The sequence below is a fragment of the Ixodes scapularis genome, unplaced genomic scaffold (assembly GCF_016920785.2).
Source record: "Ixodes scapularis isolate PalLabHiFi unplaced genomic scaffold, ASM1692078v2 PGA_scaffold0__279_contigs__length_252992795, whole genome shotgun sequence".
Classification (NCBI taxonomy): Eukaryota; Metazoa; Arthropoda; class Arachnida; order Ixodida; family Ixodidae; genus Ixodes; species Ixodes scapularis.
Window position 1 is genome coordinate 131,850,239 of NW_024609835.1, and position 11,915 is coordinate 131,862,153.

The window sequence follows — 11,915 nt, forward strand, 5'->3', positions numbered from 1 at the left end:
GATGTCGACACGGCGCCGAGCGACGTTGTCGGTCAACGACGGCTCAGACGGCCGGTCGCCGACCCTCAATGGGGTGGCTAAACCCCATCGGGCGGACAAAGAAGGGGGGGGGGGGGGGGAGTGGGATTGGCGAAGGAAGGGACGAGGCCTTGACCAAGGCCTATCGTAACAACACTTCCGCCGCCAATCAGCCCATCAGAAGGGCAGCAGTCCAACACTGCTGTGCTGACTTGAATAGTGCCTTGATGTATGATGTATGGGGAAAGGATCCGGTGTTCGTCGCCTGCCTTGAGACGTACGCGAGGGCCGGGTCCAAAATCTCCGGAGTAGCGGATCTCAACTCAGGTTGCAAGAGGAAGGCATTGGCGAGACAAACATAGCTAGTCACGATCCCAGCACCGGCAAGTGCTTCGCTTTACCCCTTCCCCTATCCGCTAAACCAAACAAAAAATGAAGACAACCTTACACCTACTACCTAAAATATCCCTCACTCGACACTCCAGCTCAGGCTGTCACTAAGCCCCTTAAAGTAAAACATGCCTTAAACCTGGCAAACACAAACGAATGTTACGGTAGCGCGCTTTGAAATAAAAACACAGTCACAAAATCAAAATGGTAACATCCAAGGATTGGAAACGAAAACAAAAACGAATAAATTTGTACCATCCGATCATGGAGCTCGCTCACGTCTTAGAAGCTCCAGCATAGGCCATTAGCCTTTTCTTTTAGCGGTGCCGCATTCTACTTCACCCCGGAGACTCTACCGTGAAGCGAGGTAAATTTAAGCTTGCCAACACAACGTACTGCAGCTCAACGAAATGCAATAAAGTCGGACTCTCATATCCCTGGATAAGCCGACTTCAAGAAAATACATTTAAATTAACCTTTCCTCTTTTCCGGCGTCATCTGCCTCGTTCCTTTCTCTCGGAAATCTCTCACCAGCGAGGACTTTGCGCCCTAACGTTCACCCAGTCTGTTTTTGGGGCCACTCTCACTAAAAATGCCCTGATCCCTAGGCTCGACAGTCTTCTCGAAGCCACAGTCGGAAAGGTCGGACTTGATTTTTGGACAACATTGAGGATTTTTCCAGCAAAGTTGCTGCATTCTGTCGATCATCTTCTCCTCTTGTAGTGGAAGCCTGAGACGAATGTGACAGCTTGACTCCCGACTTCCTCCCGCTGGATGACTCCTTGCAGCTCTTGTTCCTCTCGTCGGAGCGGCTCTGCCTCAAAGTTTCCGCATACAGTGTGAGTTTGCTGGTAACCCCTCCAGGTCTGTTGCTCGCGTTTCCGCTGTCGATCGACAACTCCTTGGGATAGGTGGCCTGGTGTGTTTTTCCCCGCAGCATCGAAAAAGTCTTCCTGCAGTTGCCGGCACTGAGCGTCCGGTTATGGTGTTTATCCGGAGCGTTCGAACCAGAACGGAAGATTCAGCGCCGCCTCCTAGAGCGCCGCTGCCTCGGACGTCCTTACTTGTTCAGTTTTGGCTCCCTGGCGTCACCGCTGTCGCCTTGCGCCTCCAGCCGCTGTCGCTTGATGCTTTCGTGGGGTGGATATAGCCGCGATTTCCGTCTCCCAACCCAGACGACAGCTTCCTTTTTCTGGAGTTGCGCCTCTGCAGCCTCTTGTGACGTTGTCCCCTCAAGGAGTTCGAGTCAGATTGAAAGCCACTGACCTCGCGCAGCCTTTTCTTATGTCTTCTAGCCTGAACGAACGTCCGGCGTCGTTGTGGGACTGCGAGGGGGTTTCCGAGTAGCTCCGGCTCGGATTTTCCTCGTCCAACCAGGTCTCATTCGCGTCTTTGCTGAATCCCGTGGTCTCGAAGCCGCTGCGGTTGATGAATCCTTGGGGTGGACGTCGTCGCGCTTTTTTTTCTTCGGTCTCAACAACAGCTACCGTTGGCTGGACATGCCGTCGTCGAGCCCACGGTATCGTTTCCCATCCGAAGCATTTGTGCCAGTTCGGAGGACGCTGACCTTGTGCGACCTCCTCTCTTGTCCCCTTTATTTGGAAGGCTGGCCGTAACCGGACGACCTTCCTGAGAGCCCCTGGCTTAGATCTCTCTTGTTTAGCCTGGTTCCCTCCGTGCTTCCCCTGGATTCCTTGCTTCTGCAGCCGCCGCTGTCCGGCGGATCCGTGGGATGGATTCCTTTCTGCTTAACTTGTGCCGACCTCGACGACAGCTGGCGTTGGCTGGACATGCCGTCGTCGAGCATCTGGCGACGCTTGTCATTAGAAGCGTTCGGACAAGGTCGGACGACGCTGACTTCGCGCTGCCTCCTCTTGCGTTCCCCCTGCTTAGAAGGTCGGCTCGAACCGGGCTTGGATATCCCTTGTACAGCCTGGGGTGCTATGTTGCGCTTTTTGCACTCCCAGGAGACTTGGAAGAGGGAAGTGACGTCAACGACACAGCAAACGCAGATTGGATGTTGACAGAAGAAAACGAAATCAACACCCAATCTGCGTTTGCTGTGTCGTTGACGTCACTTCCCTCTCCCTAGTCTCCTGGGAGTGCAAAAAGCGCAACATAGCCCCCCTGGGTTCATCCGTAACTCCACTGGATCCTTTGGTCTCGCAACCACCGCCTGCAGATAGGTCCTTGGAATGGGTCTCTCCTCTTTTCCCCTTTTAAGGTCTCGACAACTGCTGCTTGTGGCTCGACCCGTCTCGCCTCCGGTGACGCTGCTCATCAGAATCGTTCGGGACAGGTCGGAGAACGCTGACACTGCACTGCTTCCTCTTCTGTTTCTTCTTCCCAGAAGATCGGCACAAACAAGACGCTTTTTGCGAGCACCCTTGACTTGGGTCTCGCTTGCCAAGGTCCGACTTGATAACAAAGTTCCACGGATGGCGGCGAGGGCGACCCGATTGCTGGTCTGCCTCCCTAGCCGCTGATTTCTCCGTGCTGCTTTGCTTGAGTTGGATGGACTTTCAAGACGGCATCACCAGGTTGGCCTTGTCTTTGTCCCCGAGTAAGCTGACGACCGGTGCTTGAGAGGCCTCCTCTCTCTCTTTGACGGGATCGCGATCCCCTCCAAGTTTCAGCGCTTCAGGTTTGGAGTCGGTGTTGTGCTGAACGACATCGGTAGTTTCGTCGGGAGAAAGATCCTGGTCGTAGGTTACATCGGACCCTTCATCTTACACCTTTTTTTTCTGACCCACCGTTTCTGCCGCTACCTGACACGTTCTAATTCTGCTCGGCGAGACTACTTTTTCCTCCCTGGACACAAATCTTTTTCGGATCACCCTCGTACGTGAACCAGTGAGGAAAGGCCCTTGCTAGGTACTTCCAGTCTATAACCTCCACTACTACCGTTTGCCTTTGACACATAACTTCCTGCCTCAACGTTTCAATCTCGAGCCTTTTCTGCGCTAATTCACGAGCCCGCCTCTCGTGTTCGCGTTCGTCCTTCGCTCTTTCCTCTCGCTCTTGCCTTTCGGCCTGCGCTCCTACGTCCCGCTCCCGCTTTTCAACCTTCGTTTCTCCTCCCGTTACCGCTCTAGATTCAGCTCCCATTCCTCCTGAAGCTCCACGTCGGACACTTCCTCTTTGCGAAGGAGCTCCGTAATCGGCTTCCTTCGCTTTGCTTGCCCCACGCTTATGCCAAGCTCCTCGTATGCCGCCACCAACTCAGGAATGCGTAGCTTATTGACATCCACGATCCCGAGCGTCGCAGTTTCCCTTTTCTATCTAACTCAGTCAGCTTGATCTTCGACTTTTCTAAGTCAAAAAGGGCAACCCTACACTCGTGTGCCTTAGAGCAAGTAAAAGGTCTGGCAAATCAAGAGAAAATTGCAAAGCACTCACCCGCACCAGGAACCATGAGCAGGCACGTCATCCCGCCGCTGCCAATCAGTTGTTGCGACCGAGGGGTTCCCCAGCAGCCTCAGTCAGGGCCCGGTCAAAATAGGAACCGCAGGCCGACTTCCGGGAGGAACATCACAAGACGGCAGGGCCTCCGGCAACAAACTCTCTTTAATGCACATATACAGAAGTGTCTACATCGTCTGAGATCACCCTTGCGACCTCTTGTTCGCTCCTTTTATCGGGTTGCTGTTTGGTACTCCAGTCGTTGGCAGCAAATGGTGGCCGAGCTGCGAACAAACATCATGTCCAGGCCTGCCCCCCCCCCCCCCCCCCCCTCATCCCCTGGAGCACGCATACGCACACGCATACACAGATACTCCAGTGGCAGATGGGCTTCACATTCTGCCGCCGAGGCACTCTCGCCCTTGATAAGCCGCGTTGAGGGGTCGACGACAAAGGGTCCGCTGTCAGTTCGTGAGACGTTGACCGTGATGGTGATGATCCCTCCATTCGGTGGCGTCGCGGCTGAAGGAAGGATTTGGCAGGACAATACGTAAGTGGCGTCAGACGACAACCCGAACCAAACGCACCCTCTCGGAAGTCCCACAGCCGGGGTCGTCACCCGAAATCTTCGCCTGGCAATCCACCCAATTTCTGCGTGGACTGACCCCCGCCTCGGGCCAACGCAATCACAGCCAGAAAGAACAGTCCAGCTCAGCTCCGCGCCCAGGCGTGGGGATGTCAACACGGCGCCGAGCGACGCTGTTGGTCAACAACGGCTCAGACGGCCGGTTGCCGACCCTCAATGGGATGGCGAAACCCCGCCGGGAGGAGAAAGAAGGAGGGCGGGGGCGGAGGAAGGGACGTGGCTTTGACCAAGGCCTATCGCAACACCAGCATCTTGGCAGTACCAAGGTCAGAAATTTGCCATCTGGTCGCTACTTTTGAGAACTTAGTATTTTTTCGTAAATTTACAAATTATCATGAAGGAAAGTTCGGAGCACACAGCTATGAAAAAAAAAACTTAACTTAAAAGGGTACTGCGGCGATAATTTGAGCTAGCCCAACTAACCATATTCTCGGAATGCTCGGCCTTTACCTTTTAAGTAAGATATTTAGTATTGCAAAATTTAAAATAGTTGCCTTGAAATTGGCAAGCGAAAATGATCCCCAAACAACATTCAATATACCCGCGCTTTTCGGTGCCCTGACGTCAGGGGAAGGCAGGCGTGCAGGTCGAGTGTGCAGTCTAAAAATTGACTAGGCCGAGCGTTTGTTTTCTGCTGCTGAGTGGGTGCTGGAACAAGCTTCCAAAGCATTCATTTGACACCATGAAATGCTTGTAATCAGGTGGTTATAATGTCTACTGCCCAAAGAGAACCCCTGCCTTCCACTGACGTCACTTTTTTGTTGTTTCAAGTAAAGACTTTAACTTTGGAAATCATGGTGAAGACCAAAATTGTAAACTCAATATCTTCATGAAAAAAAACTTTAGGTTATTTGGGTTACTAGTTTTGCGGCGTTTTTCGGTGTGTTCAGCAAATTGTTAGGCAATTCGGGGACATGAAGACAACGCCGGAATACACCTTGGGGGGATAGGGGTCGCTAAAAGTGTTTTTTTATTTATTCGCATATCTCAACAAAATTCAATACACATGTTCATTTTTAAGGCTGATGTTGAAACTGAAATTTAATTTCAAATATATTTTTCAAACGAAAATATAGCAAATTATATCATTCTAATTAGGTCAATTGCGCGGTCGTTAGAATGGTTTCTCAGCAAATAACTTTTATTTTAACCACATGTGGAACTTTTCTAGGGACCACTATACATTCTAAATCCCGATCTAATATTTATACAATACTGTAGATCATTTTGAATAAATGCCAATTGTGAAAAGAAAACAAATGGGGCTATGATTACATCAATTTAAAAGTAATTATATCTATATAATAAATCTGGGGCGGAAACTAAAACTTTATGGTGTATAGTCCAGTTACTTTAGAAAACAACAGTACCATGTTCATTTAAATTCGTATATGAGGCCATTTTGAAAGCATTGAGAAGTTAATGGGCACTTTACCAGAAAGGCAAAGCTAAAAAAAATCGCATCTCCACGTGGTAAATGATGTTGATTGGGGCGAAGCTCTGGTGGTGCTCGTCTGCGTAGACGCAGAGCAGCAGCATGCCGAGCCTTTCATTCGTTTTCATCCATGTCACGCTGCGGTCAAATTCTCAAATGTGTATATAACCACGTTCCATACCACACATTCTTATTCTGTCATGAATGAAAACGAACAAAAGGCTCGTCATGCTGCGGCTCAACGTCTACGCAGACCAGCACCCACCAGAGCTTCCCCCCAATCAACATCATTCACCACGTGGAGATGCGGTTGTTGTTTTATGTTTTGGCCCTATGCGAGCACGTGAGCAGGTGCTCACGTGCTCGTGAGCACGTGAACGCGTGAGCTCACGAGCAGGAGCACGTGCACCCGACGGCGAACGGACATACGGACATGGCTAGCCACTAAAGGGGTATTCACACGAGGGAGAAATCCCGGGGATTTCTCCACGGCACACGAATCCCCCGACGACAACGTCGGGCTTTGCTATGTACAAAATCCTCGCGTTTAATAATAATAATAATAATAATAATAATAATAATAATAATAATAATAATAATAATAATATCTTCATTGAGCTTGAAAAAAATACAGGTGTAAGCGTGCTGGCCCGCGAAAGCAAATATGCTTGTATGTCAGACACCGGCAGCCAACAAAATACCGCGACACAATGAACACTGGAGAAACAAAACAAACAAACAACAATAATGTAGGATTTTGGGCAACGAATGCGCGCTAAGTAATTATATAATTATTATTGCGCGAGCGTGAGGCACCATTCTCTTACATTCCGTTTTACCGCACGAAAGGATGATAAGTTCAGCAAAGACTCTGGCAAACTGTTGAACATCGAAGGGACATAGTGTCGTTTTAACTTCCTTCCATAATATTTTTGTATTGTAGGGACCTTAAACCTATCTGTACGCCTCAAGTTTCTTTTTTTACCTCTTGTTTCAAAGTTATACTATGATAATTACTTGTTATTATCATACATTTATGAAACTGATTAAATGACAATACTTCTAAGGCGCGCATTGTTTCTTCAATGTCTAGTTTATCGAACACTGACCCGGAAGAAATATTGTTTACACTATATTTTATGATTCTATCAATTCCCTGTTTTTTGTGCTCGGAACAATTCCCATATATCGTACTTCTATACCGTAAAACTGATTCTCCTAAAGATCTGAAAATAGTTCTTCGCAAGTTTACAGAACATACACTTTTTAGCTTGTAAGGATACGCCGATACCACCCGTATTATTTTAATAATATATTCGATTTGTATTTATAATATATGCGATATTCATCTCGTGATGGGGGCGCGCCGGGAAGAGATCCCCGAGATTTCTTCCTCGTGTGAATAACCCTTTAGGAGCTTCGCCCCTAAAAAATCGTTCTGAAAGTTTCACCCACGCTTTAAATCCCTCCTCTTGAGACTTGCAATTGAGAAAATAAACCTGCAGAAGGGGAACAAAGGGGCTAAGGACAAACACAAATTTTCAAACACAGCTAGGTGACTGGTGTGTGGCCGAAGAAATCCGCCTGGCCATCGAACCAAGGACGTCTCCATTTCCAGTGGAGCGCTCTACCAACTGAGTAACCCAGGAGTTGGAGGTCTGTAGAGCAAACGGGTTTTATCAGCCGCCAGCAATCTAACACCGATAAGGGTGAACGGCTTGAATTTTCAAGGCCATGCTTGATAATGCAAAGCCCAGAGTACTTCTTCACAATATATGAAACCGACAAACTTGAACTGCCCTCTGGGGCCCCAAACTCGTCAAACACAAAGTTGGAACCGAAAGTTCGCAGAGCGTGCTGATTGGACGTTGGCGAAAAAAGCGCGAAGTCATCGTTGTGATAGACCAATCGGTGCGCTCCGTCAACTTCGGCCTCAACTTTGTGTTTGACGAGTTTAGGGGCCCTGATGTAAGTACTTCCTTCAGCTCTCAGAAGTTACTTTAACTGAAGAAAACATATGAAGACCGCATTCTAACTTCTGCAATCCCATATTGCGGTAAAACTATGCAAGATTCAGACGAATAACAATAATGCCGCAGTCATATCAATGTCACGTAGTTAACTTTGGAAACCCTACACAAATATAAGACGGCGAGGGATATAGCTTTTTTGGTAGGTAGAGTACTTCTTTGTTTTTTTGTTTCTTTTTTAGAGTTTGAAGAGTAAAAGGAAAGACATTTACGCTGTCACCTGTGACTGGATTGCTCTCGATTTCTTGCATGCTGGCAGCTGTTCCATTATGATGATAGAATAATCAGGACTCTTCTCCGTATCTTCTTATAAACTTTCTTGGTCGAACACAGTATTTTTTTTCTAGATTTTCTGGCGTCGCCGTAACGAGTTTGTGCTGGATTTTCATTTGTTTCAAATTGAAACAGTCTATTCGTTAGCGTATTGTACTCAATGTTTTAGAAAGTGCACTACACTATTTCACAAGCCCGGCTCGAGCTCAGGAAGAATGCGTTTTACCCGGCTCGGGGAGGCCCTGTCTCGTGCACGGCTACCCTATTGAAAAAGTCCAATAACGACGTGGCTATAGGGAGTATTCACTGGCGGCCATAGCTGTGTGCGCGAATGGTGAGCGCATGCTGATGGCGAGCTGCCACAGTTATTTTGCAACGTATATTCCGCACCATCAAGAGTGCCGGTCTTAGCAGCCTATTGAGGTGAACTCGTTCTGAGCATGCGCTCTAAACAGCACCCACAAATATGGCGTCCAGTGAATACTCCCTATTGGAGTGATCGTTCACCCCGAAATGTTAGTTGTAATTGTTTTAATGTAATCAAAGTTGATTGGCAAACGATAAACCCAACGTACCGCGATACAATTCGATGTTGCAACATAAAATCGCAATACAAGAAGAAACTATCGGTGTTGGAACAAAACGTCGAATACGATATCAATACGATGTTACCGGTGGTGGGATACAACATTGAACACGTTATACAATACGAAGTTATCGGTGTTGGACGCAACAACGAACACGATTTACAATACGAGGCTACCGGTATTGGGATCCAAATCGAGCGCAATACGTGAAGGTGTCGGTTCGCACCATAAAATAATGAGGGTGAATAGGTTTGACAGGTCACGTGCATGTAGTTGCTTCTTACGTGCACATTTATCGATATTGACCCACCTTTCTGGAAAATCCTACGTCGTACACAAAATTCACGACTACATGCGAGCAGATTTCACCCACCACTCTTCGTCGCCTGTTTCGCCAGATTCACACACTGTAAAAAAATGGCGTGAAAAATACGGGCATTTGCGCCATCAAACGATACGTTGCAGCCTCGTTTTTTTTTAGAAGATGAGTTTCCATCGTCCTCCCGCTCGCGCGCCAGCTCGAGGTTTAAAAGGAGCTGAGCAGAGAGCCTGCGCCGCAGCCGAGCCTAGTCGAGCATGCGCAGTGGGCCCCCTTCGTCGCGCGACCGACGGATCAACCCAGCCAACGCAGCGATGCAGCCCCAGCTCTGTGGCTGTGTTGACAGTTCGTCGCGCTCTTTTCTCGTTGGGTTCCAAGCGAAACCAACACACTTTGAATCGCTTTGAAAGGTACGTATACTCGACTTTATTACTTGCAGCGTTGAGTGGTTCGGTATACATGGATCAAAGTAAACACCTAACGACAGAAAGCAGACATGAAATTTTCTAAACACAGCGTATTTGAACGCATACGTCCCCTGTTGAAAGCCTCCAGCTGTGCTCTGTTGCAGACGTCATTTCGACTGCATGTACTCCAACGTAGCGTCAGTCAGTGTTCGTACTCGGCTAGCTACTCGATCTTATTTCATGTGCGAAATGAGGTTAACGTAAGGACCAGGCCGCCGCGCCTCTCGGATATTCAGCCTCCAGCCCCCGCTTGCGGTGTGCTTGCCGCCGCAACTGTTCTACGCATTGGATGCGCGGGCTTGTTTGAAAAGGCGTTGTTTGAAGCTCACGAGTCTCCGAAGTGTTCCCGGAGCTTCTCTCTACGAAAGTCGCGATAAACGCTCGGCTCTGAGCTCGTACTTTTCCCAGGTAGACCATGAGTGCCGACCACTGACATGTGGTGCCGACTGGCGCCGAACGAATTTGGGAAACGCTAGCGAGTGAGTCAGATTTTAGTGAGGCCGCTCAACTGCCCTGCTATCGGCTGCGCAGAGCGAAGGGTGTGAAGAAAACGGCACACGTTTTCTTATGCTCCCGTCGGCCATGTTTCACCTCAGTCAACGCAAAGTGAATCGCGGCTGTACGTCGGTTGACTCCCGATTACTGTGCCAGGATTGCAGACTGTCTGACTAGAACGGAGCCTCTTTGGTGTGATATTATTCTAAAATTCGTTACATCTCGCTTTTTCATCTTGGCTGCACACTTCTAGGCGACCTTCTACACATTGCACTCCTTGTTGACATCTCGGTGGTGCTTGAGAGAAACAAATTGGAAGTTACTGTTTGCTCACTCCTTGGTGCACATATTTCATGTTCAACATCAGGTATCCGAAGGAGGCACCAGGCATCCTGGCGTTTGTTCAAAGTTACCTCAACATACTATATTAGAGTGCCGTTTTGTGCGTTGTAGTTTCATACAAAAGCAAATTGCACTTAGTTTGTAATATGCCCTATAACTGTTCACTAAAGTTAAAGCTGCAACGAATCATTGGCCACAGGAGGCGATTCGGCCAACGTGGCCAAAATATTCCTTGCATATTTTTTTCTATGGGTCATTTTGGATGTTGACAAATTTTCTCATGAATAATGAGTGTTATGCACATATGTTTCTTCTACTTTTCGTACTGGGACTTTTGTTACCTAAACCCCAGCAAAGGCAGCAAGACTATCATTGGGCCTCACCAAGGATAACGGCATTCCTGCTCGTGTCACGAGTCTTGTTAACAAACTTCACTGATCATAATGGTACATTCCCTTTCCTTAACTTTTCCCTTTGAAATTTGTGTATTTTTTATTTTTATTTTTATTCTTTTTTTTGTAAAGAGGTAGTTCAACGTTTAAACACCCGAACGCTCCTAAATAGTTCCTGTACCGGACAACAGAGTGTCTTAGAGAACTGAATTCAAGGACCGTAGACTCTGGGTTCTAACCCACCTAAAAATGTTTTCTTTTTTTCGTTTATTTTTTTTTTGGGGGGGGGGGGGGGTTTAGTACACACACAGATATATATATATATATATAAATTTTTTTTAAGTTTTAATATATGGACGCGTAAATTACACACTACTTCACATTCAAAAGCGCTTTTATTCACACTGTGTGGCTCCATTGTGCTTGCAGTAGCTTCCCGGTAAGCTATTGCAAGCTCTGCAAAGGGAGGGACAACTTCCCACCGTTTGCAGGCTGTAAAGCTGTGGCTTGCACAGCTCTAGCAGGTCGCGCCTCGCTCACTGGCTCCGTTACGAAGCATAGTTGCTGCATGAGTCGCGCCACGCCGTAAGGCCAGATACGGTCGGGTCGCAGCACCTGGGACCATTCATCACTGCACTCGGCTACGGTATGGTGGCAAGCCCAGAGAGTATAATTAAAACGCTCGTAAAGGTGAATTAGCGTATAAATTATGTGTATGTGTCCAAAAACCAAAACAAAAACAACAACAAGATAATTATAACAAGTAAGGACACAAATATACACCAGGAGGACTTAAACTGGAACCACCCAGTCTGTAAGTCCGAAATTTGACACCTCAAACCACTCGGTCACCAGCCCAGTCTTATTTCCAGGTCGTTTATTGAGGTATATGAATTTCGTTTGCAGCTGTCGTGCTCCAAGAGAGATTGCCTTATTTTCATTTTTTGACTATTCCCACCAAATATGACAAGTGACCAAGAATAGAACCTCATTTGTCGGCCGAGGCACTGTGCTTGCATCAGGGCGAACTAGCCTGGCTTGCTGGGTTTATAATTTGTTTCATTACCCGTGTGCCCTTCTGTTGTCGCTCATCAAAAGAAAAATGAAAATTGTGAGTAA